Raw genomic sequence first — 15,715 nt, 5'->3', positions numbered from 1 at the left:
CCAACCGAGGTTCACCTAGCAAAGTGCGATGTAGCAACCCCCCCCACACACACACTTTCAGTCGGCGAGCCAGAGAGGCATATATCTCACCAAGATGGATCATAAAATGGACCAAGAATAATCCACCTTGGTCGTACAACCTCTCTCTTGTTGTTGGTCAAAGTGATGGACATCCATGCGACCCCGGAGATGGGCTAGCTCGCCAATAATCACGCAAGTAGCTAGTCCCTGAAGACAACCACTGCATGCGTGTGACCCAAACATATGTATGGAGAGGTGTGTTTTTGAGTAACAATGAACAACTTTGATGTGGCACCGTGATTTCAAACTATAAATCCCCACACTAAGTGAGGGTTAGGTTGATTATGCATATGTATGTTACACCACACTTCAAGCCAACGACGAGGATTCATATATGCATGCATGCATGCATGCATAGTATATGCGCTCAAACTTAATTAGGTCTGAATATCACCATGACCTATACTACGATAACACTAACCAAATGAAGAATCCGCCATGGTAACCTATCTTGTTGTTGGTCAAGGTGATCATGGATGTCCATGCGGGCCCACGAATATATAGGCTTGTTGCCAATAACCACGCGAGGGAGTGTATTATTCGAAGGCAACCTCTACATGCATATGTGTGGAGGTGATGCGTGCATGCATGTTTGAATACACAACATTGATCTGGCGTGTGTGTCAAAAATCGTGCACTTGCTCCCCACATAGAGCGAGATCGGTACATGATGGTGTCGATGTACTAGCCACTTTGACTCGATGGGAGGGATTCATGCGTACACATGCATATGTGTGTGCTCAAAGTGTATCATGCATGTCATCCCAGAGCAAAAATAATAATCCCCTACTAAGTCAAATTAACCTCTCCTGTTGTCAGGCAAAAAGAAGTGATGGACCAAGCGGGCCCATAGATGGAAAGCATCGATATCGCTGATAACCGCTTAAGTGGGTGCAAGAGTACAATCACCACTACTTTGCATGTGGGCCAAACATATATATGTTGAATACCTAAAATGCACAACTTTGATGTGCCACATGCCTCAAAAACCGTAAACCCACACAGAGCGAGGTTCATATCAAGTGTACTACATATGATGGTCCCCTTCCCCCCTCTTCACCGCATACTATATGCTCCTGCCGTAATATATGTACAACCCAAAAGAATCCTCATCGATGGTGAAATTAATTAACCTCTCCCGATGTAGGTCAAAGTGATGCATGCATGCATGCATCGACGATGGCCTCGTGGGCCCACAGATGGAAGCGACACACGTGACTGTCCTAGCTAGGATATATATGCATGTGGCCCAAAAAGGTGTTGTGTGATGTTTGAATAACCAATTTCATAATTTTGATGTGGCACGTGCCTCGGTAACCAAAAAGTCCCGACACTGAGTGAGGTGTACTTGTTCATGGACACATACGTATAGTATATATGCTAGCCCCCTCCCACCTCTTCGACGCGTACTATATACCACCATAACACAAACAAAAAAGATTATACCTTGCTGGTCAAATTAACCTCACTGCCGGTTGTTCGTCAAAGTGATGGACGACGACCTCGCGGGACCACAGAATGCATCACACCTGAGTATCGAGTGTCGTCTAGGACAACCATCGACTGCATGTGGCCAAAACATTTATGTATGAAAGGGTTGTGTAATGTTTTAAATAAGGATTTCACGACTCTGATGTGGCACCAGCCTTCCTAACAAAACGGCCAACCCACACGGTGGCTCACAACTCGTAGTGTACTGCGAGCCAACCCACACGATGCATGTTAAATTAATTATCCCGCGGTGAACATACATGTTACCAAAGGAGGGATATTTTAATTTCAAAAAATTCACAGAGATCATTAAGATGTTTTAGTACATTGATTGATTTTCTATGGGTATAATGTGCAAAAATCAAATTTGAGCTACATGCACACGTGATAGTGCACCTAAATGGATTGCAAAAACACATGTCTCATTGGGTGCATGTTTACTCCCCATGCAACAAATTTCAAACATTGAGAATCTTGATTTTTAAATTATAGTACATCCAAAACTTATTTGAAGTTCATGAAACTTATCGTGTTGTCATATGGACACCAATACAAAGTGGCATTGTACTTTTTTTAGTCAAATTTGAGACCAGTTTTGATGTAATATTTATCTAATTACAGATGGGAGATTATTAATAATTGGGAACCAATATCCCAAACTGATTATTTATTTTAACCATGAGCGTTAGACCAACAATGGATACGTGTCATGCTTCGGTTAAGCAATAAAGCGACAGCGTTAATCATCCAAATAGAAATACAATATACGTGCTGCCGCGCGACCCGTGTGGCGTGCGAGCAGGCGTGAGTTGACGGGACGCATGGGAGCAGTACGCCACGCAGGAAGACAGGGAGGCGTGCGAGTAGCTGTGTGAAACTTTGGTAGGCATGCCAGCAGTCCGGTGCGCAGGCTCACCGGGAGGCGAGCCATCGGTTTGACCGCCGCCCGCCTCTCTCCCACAACTCCCACTAATCCATATTAATGGTGCGCCCGAGCGGCCGCACCACCCATACTCGCTACGCACACACAATCCTCTCTCTCTCTGCTTGCAACCTCGACGCCGCTCTCAGTCCTCAAAGCCGTCAGTGTATGAGGATGCCGCCGAAGCGCCCCATCGGGGGGAGTGGCGACACCGGGGCTGCTAAAGCACCAGAGCACCGCGTGGAGATTGAGACAGAGCTTGCCGTCACTGCCGGCGAGTTATCGATGCACGCTGACATCGTCGACGGCGTCGAGCTTCCACAGTCGGAAGCGGAGTTCCACATCGACTCTGACGACCACTCCGGCGACGACTCCGACGTCCACTCTGGCGACGACTCCGACGATGACGGATAGCTGGTTCGTCATCTATACCCATTTATGTGTCAAATAGATCATAGGGTTTCTTTGGTTACTCCTGCCTCCCCCTTTTTGGAATAGAAATCCTGTGGTTATGTTCTCCCAATCCATGAAATATGAGTAAGTTTCGTTAGATCCATGTAGTGTATTGATTGTTTGAATGGTACAGGTGATAAGTGATTAGTTGTTTCATCTGTGTAAATGATTTTTGCTAGTAATCCGACTAGGGTTAGTGTTTGTGCTAATAATTCCTAGCCAGGACTTGACAATTGATTTTGAATGACCTACATATGTTTGTGCCATTATGTTCTTCAAGATTGGTATGTACATAGACGACCGTGCTTAAAAATTGAACCATAATCTCTGAATATGTATAAATAAATAGCCATAAATTCCTAATCCTACTTCACGGCATGTAATCAGCGATTTGATGCAAAATTTGTTTTACTACATGTATAGGTGTTGTCTGATGATGTGGACAGCGAGGATGAAGATGCCCAGAGGAGGTACAAGAGGTGGATCCTGAGGGAGCTTTAGGGGGAATGCATAACAGGCATATTAGCACTTGGAAAGATGGATACGGATGCCCATTTTTCAACCACAAGATTCATGATGCATATAGAAGTGTTCTTGCGCATGCAAGAGGACGGGCCGTTGGCTCCTTCAAGCAGAAGTACTCTCGCAGGGTGGCGCACGGTGCATACGCCGAGTACCTGGAGAAGCTTTAGGATCGTGCCAGCCGCATGTGAGATGAGATGTGGGATGGATCGAACTATGTACGCTTGAGTATGCTTAATGATGGTTGAACTATGTACTTATGGTTGAACTATGCTTATGTACGTGTATGATTATTATCTATGTCTGGGTATGTTAAATATTTCGCCAAATTTTGGTAAAAATTACAATGGGGAACCAATAAACCAGGACGGAGGTAGTATGTCAATCACACATGGTTCCCAAAATTAGAACCGTGTCCAATGACTATCATTTTGCCTGCTGCGTCAGTCACACACGGTTCGCTCTAGCAAACCGTCGCCCCCAAAATTCTTTGTGGGACAGAAAACCCTCACCACCCAATTCAAAAAAATAAAAAATAAAACCCTCACCATCCCCACGTCACAAAAACCCTCACCCTGCCCGCCACCCACCTCGGCCCCTCCGGTACGTTCCCCATTCACACCTGCACAAGCTCCTCCGCGTCTATGCCATGGCACCGCCTATCGTGGCGGTAAACACTTAGCTCGACGCCTGCCGCCGCCGCCAAGCTACCGGCAAAGCCCACCGCATTTTGCCACTTCCACTTGCCGCCGCCTATCACCATCGACTTTCTCGACACTGCTCGCCGTCGACCCAGCTCTGCTCGGTTGGGGAACACTACAAAAAAGACACATCCGTGACATTTTGGGCCGAACGAATTTTTTTTCTGTCATACTTATGACACTTCTATGACGATTATTGTGACAAAACCCGATATCATCATAGATGTCGTGGGCTCCTACTTCTATGACAAAAAATCATGAAAAAATGGGCTTTTCATCCTGGGCGGGCCGGATACGCAGCTGCGTGACATTCTTTGGGCCGTCCATGATGGAAAAAACCTTGGTAGAAGCGAGGGTGAGGAAAATATCGGGGTGTTCCCGGTTACGGTGGGTGGTCGGGGCCGAGCGATGCACGTTTCTCTCATACACGCACGCGAGGCGTTGGGCTCTAACTGAACCTGAGCGAGGCATTGGGCTCTAACTGAACCCGAGCGATTGCACTGCATGCTACGCGTTACTGAACCCGAGCGATCAATCGATGGCTGTTAACTGAACCCGATCGAGCGATTCGCTACTGCTGCTAACTGAAGCCGATAGATGCTGTCTCTGGATGAATAGTGAGCGTTGCCGGGGGGTTTGGATGAATAGTTCCCGATGGGGGTGGATGAACAGGACCCCGTGGTGTTGCCTCTAGATGAACAGGACCCCGACCGATCGAGCGGGTTGGGGCTGGATGAACAGGACCCCGTGGAGGGCAGGATGAACAAGACCACCCCGTGGAGGGCTGGATGAATAGTAGATGGTGGAGGGTGAGATGAACAGTAGCCCGTGGAGGGGTGGTTGAACAGGAGCCCATGGAGAGGGCTGGTTGAACAATAGCCGGTGGAGTAGCGCGCGGTGGAGGCTGGATGAACAGGAGCCCATGGATGAACAGTCGTAGGTGGAGGCTGGAGGAGGTCGATGATGGATGAACAGTAGCCCGTGGAGGCTGGTGGGGGTCGACTGTGGAGATGAACAGTATCCCGTGGAGTCTTGTTTTGCGGTACGCCACACCCCTCCCTATGAACAGGACCCTCATTTCGACCGTAGCGCTCCAATACAAGTCTGTTTCCTTCGTTTTGTAGTACGCCACACCCCTCCTGATCAACAGGACCCCCGTTTCGACCGTAGGAGGTCTGTTTCCTCCATTTTGCGGTACACCAGACCCCTCCCGATGAACAGGATCTCATTTCAACCATGGCCGGTCGAACACAAGGCCGTTTCCTTCGTTCTGTGGTACGCCATGCCTCGTTTCCATCGGCTGTTCCATCCAAGCCCTCCCGATGAACACGGCGACGCATTCCGTTCCGACCTAGCTGGTTGGCTCCCCATGAACACGACGACGACGTAGTTTCTCCGTTCTGACCGTATGTACGTATGTGGCCGTATTTTCTTTCTTGCACATTGTCCGCTGTACGTACGTGTACATGCTACCTGCGCGCCTCTACTACGACACGTGCGTGCCTCTACATCGACCAGTATGTACGTACACGTTCGCGACCAGAATGAAAACGCTACGTGTGCTTCAACCAGGTGGGTCCCGACTGTCGCGCACTTCCTTGCGTGCGAAGATGTAGCTGGTGGGTCCCAGCAGTCAGGGGGGCGAATCATTTTTTTGCCCGAACGCACTTCCTTGTGTGCGAAGATGTAGCTGGTGGGTCCCAACAGTTAGGGGGAAACATTTTTTCACGAAATATGGTGGCCCGTCCGGTGGGTCCCCGCTGTCAGGTGGACGAATAATTATTTTGCGCGTAATAAGGAGGCACTTCCTTGCTACGACCGTGGACCTAGCTGTCAGCCTCTCCACGTATAGTCCACGTCCGATGGAAGCCGTCCCTTGACCACGTTGACCACACCGCGCCGAGAACACTTGGGCGGCGGACGACGGCGAGGCCTAGGAAGGGGACGACGCGGAGCCGGGGAAGACGCAACAGTCGAAGCCCGCGCGGAGAGGAGTATGAGGGTTCACTGGTTCGGCTGCTGTCGCCACAGAATAACAGGGGGTGTGGGTGAGTAGAGAGATGGCCTGGCCAGCGGTGGGAGTAGTAGGGGGTGGTGAGGCCTCCACAGCATCGCAGCCGGCCACGGGAGGCAGGAGCACGAGGCACGACCGGCGCTGGTTTGGGCGGCTGGAGCAAGAAGACCAGAGGTTGAAGAAGCACTACGGCCGTTGGATTGACATCATACGGTCAATGGAGCTAGAATCGTGCATATTGAATAAGTTGACAAAGCCCTCCATCCCCGTCAACTTAGTAGGCCCACAAGTCAGCCTCCCACTATACTGGGTCCCAGCTAGCAGGGGGAGTATTCATTTTTGTGCGTAATAAGGAGGCACTTCATTGCGTGCGAATATATAGCTGGTGGGTCCGAGCTGTCAGCGGCGGTAAGATTTTTTTCATGAAATACAGAAGCCCTTTCGGAGGGTCCCAGATGTCAGCTGGAGGAATCATTATTTTGCGCATAATAAGGAGGCATTTCCTTGCATGCGGCCGAGGACCCAGCTGTCAGCCTCTCCACACATAGTCCACTTCAGATGCATGTCGGTCGTTGACCATGTTGACCAGGCCGCAACAAGAGCACCAGGGCGGTGGACGACGGCGAGGCTTAGGAAGGGAACGACACGGAGTCAGGGAAGACTCGGCAGTTGTTTCCCACGCGGAGGGGAGTACAACTGTACAAGGGTTTACTGGTTCGTCTGCCGTCGCCGGAGAATAACAACATGTGTGGGTGAGTAGAGGGATGTCTAGGCCAGCGATGGGAGTACGGTGGGGCGGTGAGGCCTGCGCGGCAGCATAGCCGGCCGCGGGGAGGAGGGAGCAGGCAGTCCCGCCGGCGCTTGTTTGAGCGGCTGGAGCAGGAAGAGCAGAGATTGAAGAAGCACGATGGCCGTTGGATGGAAATCCAACAGTCACTGCTTGTGCGTCAACCTTTTTTTAGGAAAGCCTCAAATATGTGGAAAACAGCATACAACCCATCTGCCATTATTTCTAATAATTCACAACCCATTTGCTAATTCTTAAGGTTTTTTTGCCCGAACGCACTTTCTTACGTCCGAAGATGTAGCTGGTATGTCCCAGCAGTTAGGGGGAAACAATTTTTCACGAAATATGGTGGCCCGTCCGGTGGGTCCCCGCTGTCAGGTGGATGAATAATTATTTTGCGCGTAATAAGGAGGCACTTTCTCGCTGCGGTCGTGGACCCAGCTGTCAGCCTCTCCACATAGAGTCCACGTCCGATGGAAGCCGTTCCTTGACCACGTTGACCACACCGCGCCGAGAGCACCTGGGCAGTGGACGACGGCGAGGCCTAGGAAGGGGACGACGTGGAGCTGGGGAAGACGCGACAGTGGAAGACCGCACGGAGAGGAGTACGAGGGTTCACTGGTTTGGCTGCCGTCGTCGCAGAATAACAGGGGGTGTGGGTGAGTAGAGGGATGGCCTGGCCAGCGGTGGGAGTAGTAGGGGGCGGTGAGGCCTCCATAGCATGGCAGCCGGCCACGGGAGGTAGGAGCACGAGGCACGACCGACGCTGGTTTGGGCGGCTGGAGCAAGAAGACCAAAGGTTGAAGAAGCACTACGACCGTTGGATTGACATCGTACAGTCAATGGAGCTAGAATCGTGCATATTGACTAAGTTGACAAAGCCCTCCATCCCCGTCAACTTAGTAGGCCCACAAGTCAGCCTCCCACTATACTGGGTCCCAGCTAGCAGGGGGAGTATTCATTTTTAGTGCGTAATAAGGATGCACTTCCTTGCGTGCGAAGATATAGCTGGTGGGTCCGTGCTGTCAGCGGCGGTAACATTTTTTTCACGAAATACAGAAGCCGTTTCGGTGGGTCCTAGATGTTAGGTGGAGGAATCATTTTTTTGCGCATAATAAGGAGGCATTTCCTTGAGTGCGGCCGTGGACCCAGCTGTCAGCCTCTCCACGCATAGTCAACTTCAGATGCATGTCGGTCGTTGACAACATTAACCAGGCCGCGACGAGAGCACCAGGGCGGTGGACGACAGTGAGGCTTAGGAAGGGAATGACACGGAGCCAAGGAAGACTCCGCAGTTGTTTCCCACGCGGAGGGGAGTACGACTGTACGAGGGTTTACTGGTTCGTCTACCGTCGCTGGAGAATAACAACATGTGTGGGTGAGTAGAGGGATGGCTAGGCCAGCGATGGGAGTACTGTGGGGCGGTGAGGCCTGCGCGGCAGCACAGCCGGCCGCGGGGATGAGGGAGCAGGCAGTCCCTCCGGCGCTTGTTTGAGCGGCTGGAGTAGGAAGAGCAGAGATTGAAGATGCACGATGGCCGTTGGATGGAAATCCAACAGTCACTGCTTGTGCGTCAACCTTTTTTTCAAGGAAAGCCTCAAATCTGTGGAAAACAGCATACAACCCATCTACCATTATTTCTAATAATTTACAGCCCATTTGCTAATTCTTAAGGTTTTTTTGGAGCCCATATTCTTTTTGTTAGCATTATAGCCCATATTGTGGCCACGGTTAAAAACTTATATGAAATTTTGCATATTTCGATGCGGTCCAAACTGTTTTTAATCCCGAAATTTCGAGTCACGTTCAAACTGATTTTAAAAATAAATATATATCAATATATAATCCAACAAATTGTCCATGCATAAAAATCAATGCAATTTAAAATCTCGAAATGAAAAAAAGAAATTTGAAACTAATTGCCGGCTTGATCTGTTTTAAAAATGTACAACCCATTTCTCATTACTGATAGGCCATTTTCTCGGTGAGCCAAATGAAGGTCTCCTCGTCTTGAAAGATTTGCAGCCCAACAGGCCTGACAAAGTGACTTACTTGGAAAATCACAAAAAAACTGGGCTGTGGCCATGGACCCAGCTGCGGTCGTGGACCCATCTACCAGCCTCTCCACGTACAGCACTCTTCCGATGGAAGTCGGTCGTGTACCACATTGAGCACGCCACGCCGAGAGCACCAAGGCAGTGGACGACGGTGAGGCCTAGGAAGGGGACGACGCAGAGCCAGGGAAGACTCGACAGTTGTTTCCCACGTGGAGGGGAGTACGACTGTATGAGGGTTTACTAGTTCGTCTGCCGTCACAGGAGAATAACTACATGTGTGGGTGAGTAGAGGGATGGCTAGGCCAGCGATGGGAGTATGGTGGGGCGGCGAAGCCTGTGTGGCAGCACAGCCGGCCGCGGGGAGGGGGGAGAAGGTAGTCCCGCCGCCGCTTGTTTAAGCGGCTGGAGCAGGAAGAGTAGAGATTGAAGAAGCACGACGGCCATTGGATGGAAATCCAACAGTCACTGCTTGTGCGTCAACCTTTTTTTGGAAAGTCTCAAATCTGTGGAAAGCAGCATACATCCCATCTGCCATTATTTCTAACAATTTACAACCCATTTGCTAATTCTTAAGGTTTTTTTGGAGCCCATATTCTTTTTGTTAGCATTACAGCCCATATTGTGGCCACGGTTAAAAACTTATATGAAATTTTGCATATTTCGGTGCGGTCCGAACTGTTTTTGATCCCGAAATTTCGAGTCATGTTCAAACTGATTTTAAAAATAAATATATATCAATATAAAATCCAACAAATTGTCCATGTATAAAAATCAATGCAATTTAAAATCTCGAAATGAAAAAAAGAAATTTGAAACTAATTGCTGGTTTGATGTGTTAAAAAAATGTACAACCCATTTCCCATTACTGATAGTCCATTTTCTCGGCCAGCCGAATGAAGCTCTCCTCGTCTTGAAAGATTTGAAGCCCAACAGGCCTGCCAAAGCGACTTACTTGGCAAATCACAAAAAAACTGGGCTTTGGCCATGGACCCAGCTGCGGCTGTGGACCCAGCTGCCAGCCTCTCCACGTACAGCACTCTTCCGATGGAAGTCAGTCGTTGACCACATCGACCACGCCGCACCGAGAGGACCAATACAGGGGACGACGGTGAGGCCTAGGAAGGGGACAACACGGAGCCGGGGAAGACGCGGCAGTGGATGCCCACGCGGAGAGGAGTATGAGGGTTCAATGGTTCGGCTGTGGTGTGAGGCTGCCATCCCCGCAGGACCTGGTTAGCGGTGGGAGTAGTAGGGGACGGTGAGGCCTCAACGGTAGCACAGCCGTCCACTGGAGGCAGGAGCAAGTGGTCTCGCCGGCGCTGGTTTGGGCGGCTGGTGCAAGAAGAGCAGTGATTGAAGAAGCAGCATGAGCGTTCGATTCAAATCCAATGGTTACTGCTTCTAGAATCATTTGTTGACTAAGTTGACATGCCCTGCGTACGCGTCAACTTAGTAGGCCCATAGGTCAGCCTCCCAACCAGTGCGCCCCAGATGTCACTGGGAGGAATCATTTTTTCGTGTAATAAGGAGGCAGTTGATTGCGTGCGGCCAGCCCAGGCGGAGGTAGTTGGGTGGGCCAGGGAAGCCTGTGCGGCATCACAGCGGGCCACAAGAGGAGGCAGCAAGCAGTCCCGCTGGCGCTAGTTTAGGCGACTGGAGCAGGAAGATCAGAGATTGAAGAAGCACGTCGGCCGTTGGATGGACATCCAACAGTCACTGCTGCTAGAATCATGTGTTGACTGACAAAGCCTTGCGTAAACAAGTCAACCTCGAAATATGTGGCGTGTACAACCCATTTGCTATTATTTTTATAATTTTTACTCATTTTCTAATTCATATGGAATTTATTGTAGCCCATTTTCCATTTTTAGAATTACTGCCCATTTTCTGGTCAGTACCAGGGTTAAAAAATTAACTAAATATGTGGGAAATTTTGAAAATTCGCAAATTTTTGCAGAGGAAAAAAACATTCTTAATCCAAAAATTAGTAGCCATACTAAAACAAATTTAAAAATAAATTAGTACTATGTCATGTTAAATGCAATGAAATACTCCCTCCGTCCCAAAATTCTTGTCTTAGATTTGTCTAAATACGGATGTATCAGGTCATGTTTTGGTATTAGATACATCCTTATCTATACTAATCTAAGACAAGAATTTTGGGACGGAGGGAGTATAAGATATCAGTGAAGAACAAAAACAAAAAAAGAAACTAATATCCCATTTGCTATAATCTTTTTGGATTTTTCAACCCCTTTTGATATTACTTTTAACAGACAATGACCATACTCTTTGGCCATGATGAAATGCACCCCTCCTCATCTTGAAATATTTGCAGCCCAGTAAGTCGGAGAAAACAAATAGGCCTAGCTTGGGTATTCTTCAAAAAGAAATACTGGGCTACCTATTTTCCCAAAGAAAAAACTGCTGGGCTAGTCATGTTGTTAGACGGGCCACAAAGACCGCACAACCCAGTTTATAGCCTGCTCCTCCGAATTACTACTAAAAAAGTTGTGCAATTATGTCGTTAATTGACTATATGTTGAAAATGATGTGGGTCCCAGATATCAGCAGGGTGGATTAGAGTAAAAAACGCGGCGTTCATCTGAGTAGTAAAAGAGGCGCTTGCTTGTGTTCAGGAGTGGACCTGGTGGGTCCGTGCTGTCATACTCACAACTACAGTCCTCTCCCGATTCACTATGTTGACAGGGACCGTTTCAAAAAAACTATGTTGACAGGGCCAGACGGCGGCGCCGCGGCAAGCGCACCAAGGCGGAGGATAAAGTGCTGTCGCCAATGTGCTGGACTGGGTTGGACATTCTTATTGAAAAATAAAAATGGGCCGGATCTATTTATGACATTGACTACGATTTGCATGGGTTCGCTGGTTGCAGGAAGAAAATGCTGGGAGAAAGAAGACTGGTTGCTATCTTTGCCGAAGAATAATTTTGACTGAATGTAACGACACTATCATAGGAAATAATATCCTCCTGTTAAATTGTGAATTTAAAGAACTGGTGCAGGAGCATTTGGCTTTATTTATTTATTTACTTATTTATGTTTAGGGGACCATGAGCATGTACCTGGGACGGATTCATGTGAGAGCCTCCCTTGTAGTTAATTATGGGCTTCTCTATTGGGCCTTCATCAGTGGGCTGCATGTTATCAACAAGTGGAAAATGTGTTCCCTACGAAAAATAGTATGCGCTACGTATGGTACGGGGCACTAAAGGATCAAACCATGCAAAAACTTCCAAAACGTTGTGTTTGTCGTTCTAACAACACATTTATTCAACCAACAGACGAAATATACTACTGATTGTACATTGAAAACAGCAGCAGCAACAACCAGGGTTGGGGGTGCAATAGAAGCAGTAAGCAGGCTAGAAGAGTGAAGACGCAACTCTCTCTTTGAAACCAAACATCAGCTATCATTACAAAAGGGATACCAAAAAGGAACAATTGTATGCATCAAACTAAATAAAGATCTTGCTACACCAAGTATACGCATCTAACTAACTGGCTCAGTTAGACATTACTATTTATTAAGATGTGGAGATTGGCTGACGGCTTGAACCAGATGGGTGCTTGATGGGGGAAACTCTAGCCAGTAGGTCGAAGTCTGATACTTGCGACCCTCTCTCCTACTTTAGGCTCTAGAGCATGGCAGCACATATCAGGGTATGGTGCATGCAGAGATGCATGGTACACTGTGTACACACAGTTTTGCCTGATGAACGAAACCGCGCTGCCATCATGATCCTTGCCGTCGGTTATCTCCTGGTTAATCGGATAATTCAGTCCGACAAATAGAGAGCATGTACCAAGGCTACTTACCAACCTCTAGTCAAAAATTCCTAAAGGCCTAGAGAAGCTGGGATCCTGCTCAAAGACCTTGCAGTGACTGTGATTGTATTCCGCAAAACAACACGTCCGGTACGTGCGAACGATCATCAATCGTTCACCGTCATCTGATCGAGCCAGGAACCACCTGCAACTGCCATGCCTCTTTTATTTGAAAGGTTCTTGGATTAGGAAGGGTGAGGACACCAGGTGGCCTACAACATCATATCAAGTTGGAGTCAAATAAACCTCAAAAAAAGTTGGAGTCGAATAAAAAAGGGCTCTTGATGTAGTCAATCATAAGAACAACATGTTATGAGCATGAATATTTTTTTAGTAAATGTTGACAGTAATATAAGCAAGCCATCATGACATCATAGGAATGTAACATACTGCCGTAACATCCGTTTGTAGCGATGACTGGAGTAGGCCAGCAATACGTCTAGCCATAGAAGGAGTTGATACGTCTCCAATGTATCTATAATTTTTTATTGTTCCATGCTATTATATTATCAACCTTGGACGTTTTATATGCATTTAATATGCTATTTTATATGATTTTTGGGACTAACCTATTAAGCTAGAGCCTAGTGCCAGTTTTTGTTTTTTCCTTGTTTTAGAGTATCGTAGAAAGGGAAAATCAAATGGAGTCCAATTGACCTGAAACTTCACGGAACTTATTTTTGGACCAGAAGAAGCCCACGGAGTATCGAAGATGGACCAGAAGAGTTCCGGGCTGCCCACGAGGGTGGGGGGCACGCCCCCTGCCTCGTGGACAACCCGGAGATCCACCGACGTACTTCTTCCTCCTATATATGTCCATATACCCTAAAAACTTCGGGGAGCAGAATAGATCAGGAGTTCCGCCGCCAGAAGCCTCCGTAGCCACCGAAAACCAATCTAGACCCGTTCCGGCACCCCGCCGGAGGGGGGGAATCCCTCTCCGGTGGCCATCTTCATCATCTCGGCGCTCTCCATGACGAGGAGGGAGTAGTCCACCCTCGGGGCTGAGAGTTTGTACCAGTAGCTATGTGTTTGATCTCTCTCCCTCGTGTTCTTGAGGTGGTAAGATCTTGATGTATCACGACCTTTGCTATTATAATTGGATCTTATGATGTTCCTCCCCCTCTACACTCTTGTAATGGATTGAGTTTTCCCTTCGAAGTTATCTTATTGGATTGAGTCTTTAAGGATTTGAGAACACTTGATGTATGTCTTGCGTGGGATACCTGTGGTGACAATGGGGTATTCTATTGATTCACTTGATGTATGTTTCGGTGATCAACTTGCGGGTTCGCCCATGAACCTATGCATAGGGATTGGCACACGTTTTCGTCTTGACTCTCCGGTAGAAACTTTGGGGAACTCTTTGAAGTTCTTTGTGTTGGTTGAATAGATGAATCTGAGATTGTGTGATGCATATCGTATAATCATACCCACGGATACTTGAGGTGACATTGGAGTATCTAGGTGACATTAGGGTTTTGGTTGGTTGTTGTCTTAAGGTGTTATTCTAGTACGAACTCTAGGATAGATTGAACGGAAAGAATAGCTTCATGTTATTTTACTATGGAGTCTTGAATAGATCGATCAGAAAGGATTACTTTGAGGTGATTTCGTACCCTACAATAATCTCTTTGTTCGTTCTCCACTATTAGTGACTTTGGAGTGACTCTTTGTTGCATGTCGAGGGATAGTTATATGATCCAATTATGTTATTATTGTTGAGAGGACTTGCGCTAGTGAAAGTATGAACCCTAGGCCTTATTTCCGCACATTGCAATACCGTTTACGTTCACTTTTATCATTAGTTACCTTGCTGTTTTTATATTTTCAGATTACAAAAACCTATATCTACCATCCATATTGCACTTATATCACCATCTCTTCACCGAACTAGTGCACCTATACCATTTACCATTGTATTGGGTGTGTTGGGGACACCAGAGACTCTTTATTATTTGGTTGCAGGGTTGTTTGAGAGAGACCATCTTCATCCTATGCCTCCGATGGATTGATAAACCTTAGGTCATCCACTTGAGGGAAATTTGCTACTGTCCTACAAACCTCTGCACTTGGAGGCCCAACAACGTCTACAAGAAGAAGGTTGTGTAGTAGACATCAAGATCTTTTCTGGCGCCGTTGCCGGGGAGGTTAGTGCTTGAAGGTATATCTTTAGATCTCGCAATCAAATCTTTTTGTTTCTTGTTTTATCACTAGTTTAGTTTATAAAATAAAACTACAAAAAATGGAATTAAGATTGCCTCATATGCTTCATATTTTTTAATATCTATCATAAAAATAAGTATTCCGATAATTGTGCTCAAGTGCTACAAGAAGAATGCATTAGAATGTTTGGCACTAAATATTTGGATGATGAGCATGATTGCAATATTGTTAGTATGAATTCCTTTTATATCCATGATGCTAATGATATGCAAAGCCACAAGCTTGGGGAAGCTATGTTTGATGAAGATGAAATTTTTTGTCCCCCAAGTTGTGATGAGCAAATTTATTATGATGAAAGCATGCCTCCTATTTATGATGATTATATTGATGAAAGTGGATTTGGAGAGGTCATGACTTTATTTTGTGATGAATCCACTATTTCGGAAGAGGTTCCAATTGATTATGAGAACAAAGTTGCTACCTATGATGATTATTGTGATGATATGTATGCTATAAAGATTTATGATAACCATGAAACTTGTCATCATGATTTTAGTTTTCAATTGGATTATGCCTCACATGATAATTATTCTATTGAGTTTACTCCCACTATTTCGAATGAGAAGAATGTTGCCTATGTGGAGAGTAGTAAATTTTATATGCTTGTAGATCATG

This window comes from Triticum urartu, chromosome 6A (genome assembly GCF_056163025.1).
Source record: "Triticum urartu cultivar PI428250 chromosome 6A, HENAU_Tu73, whole genome shotgun sequence".
Lineage (NCBI taxonomy): Eukaryota > Viridiplantae > Streptophyta > Magnoliopsida > Poales > Poaceae > Triticum > Triticum urartu.
Note: the sequence above shows the minus strand (reverse complement) of the source record.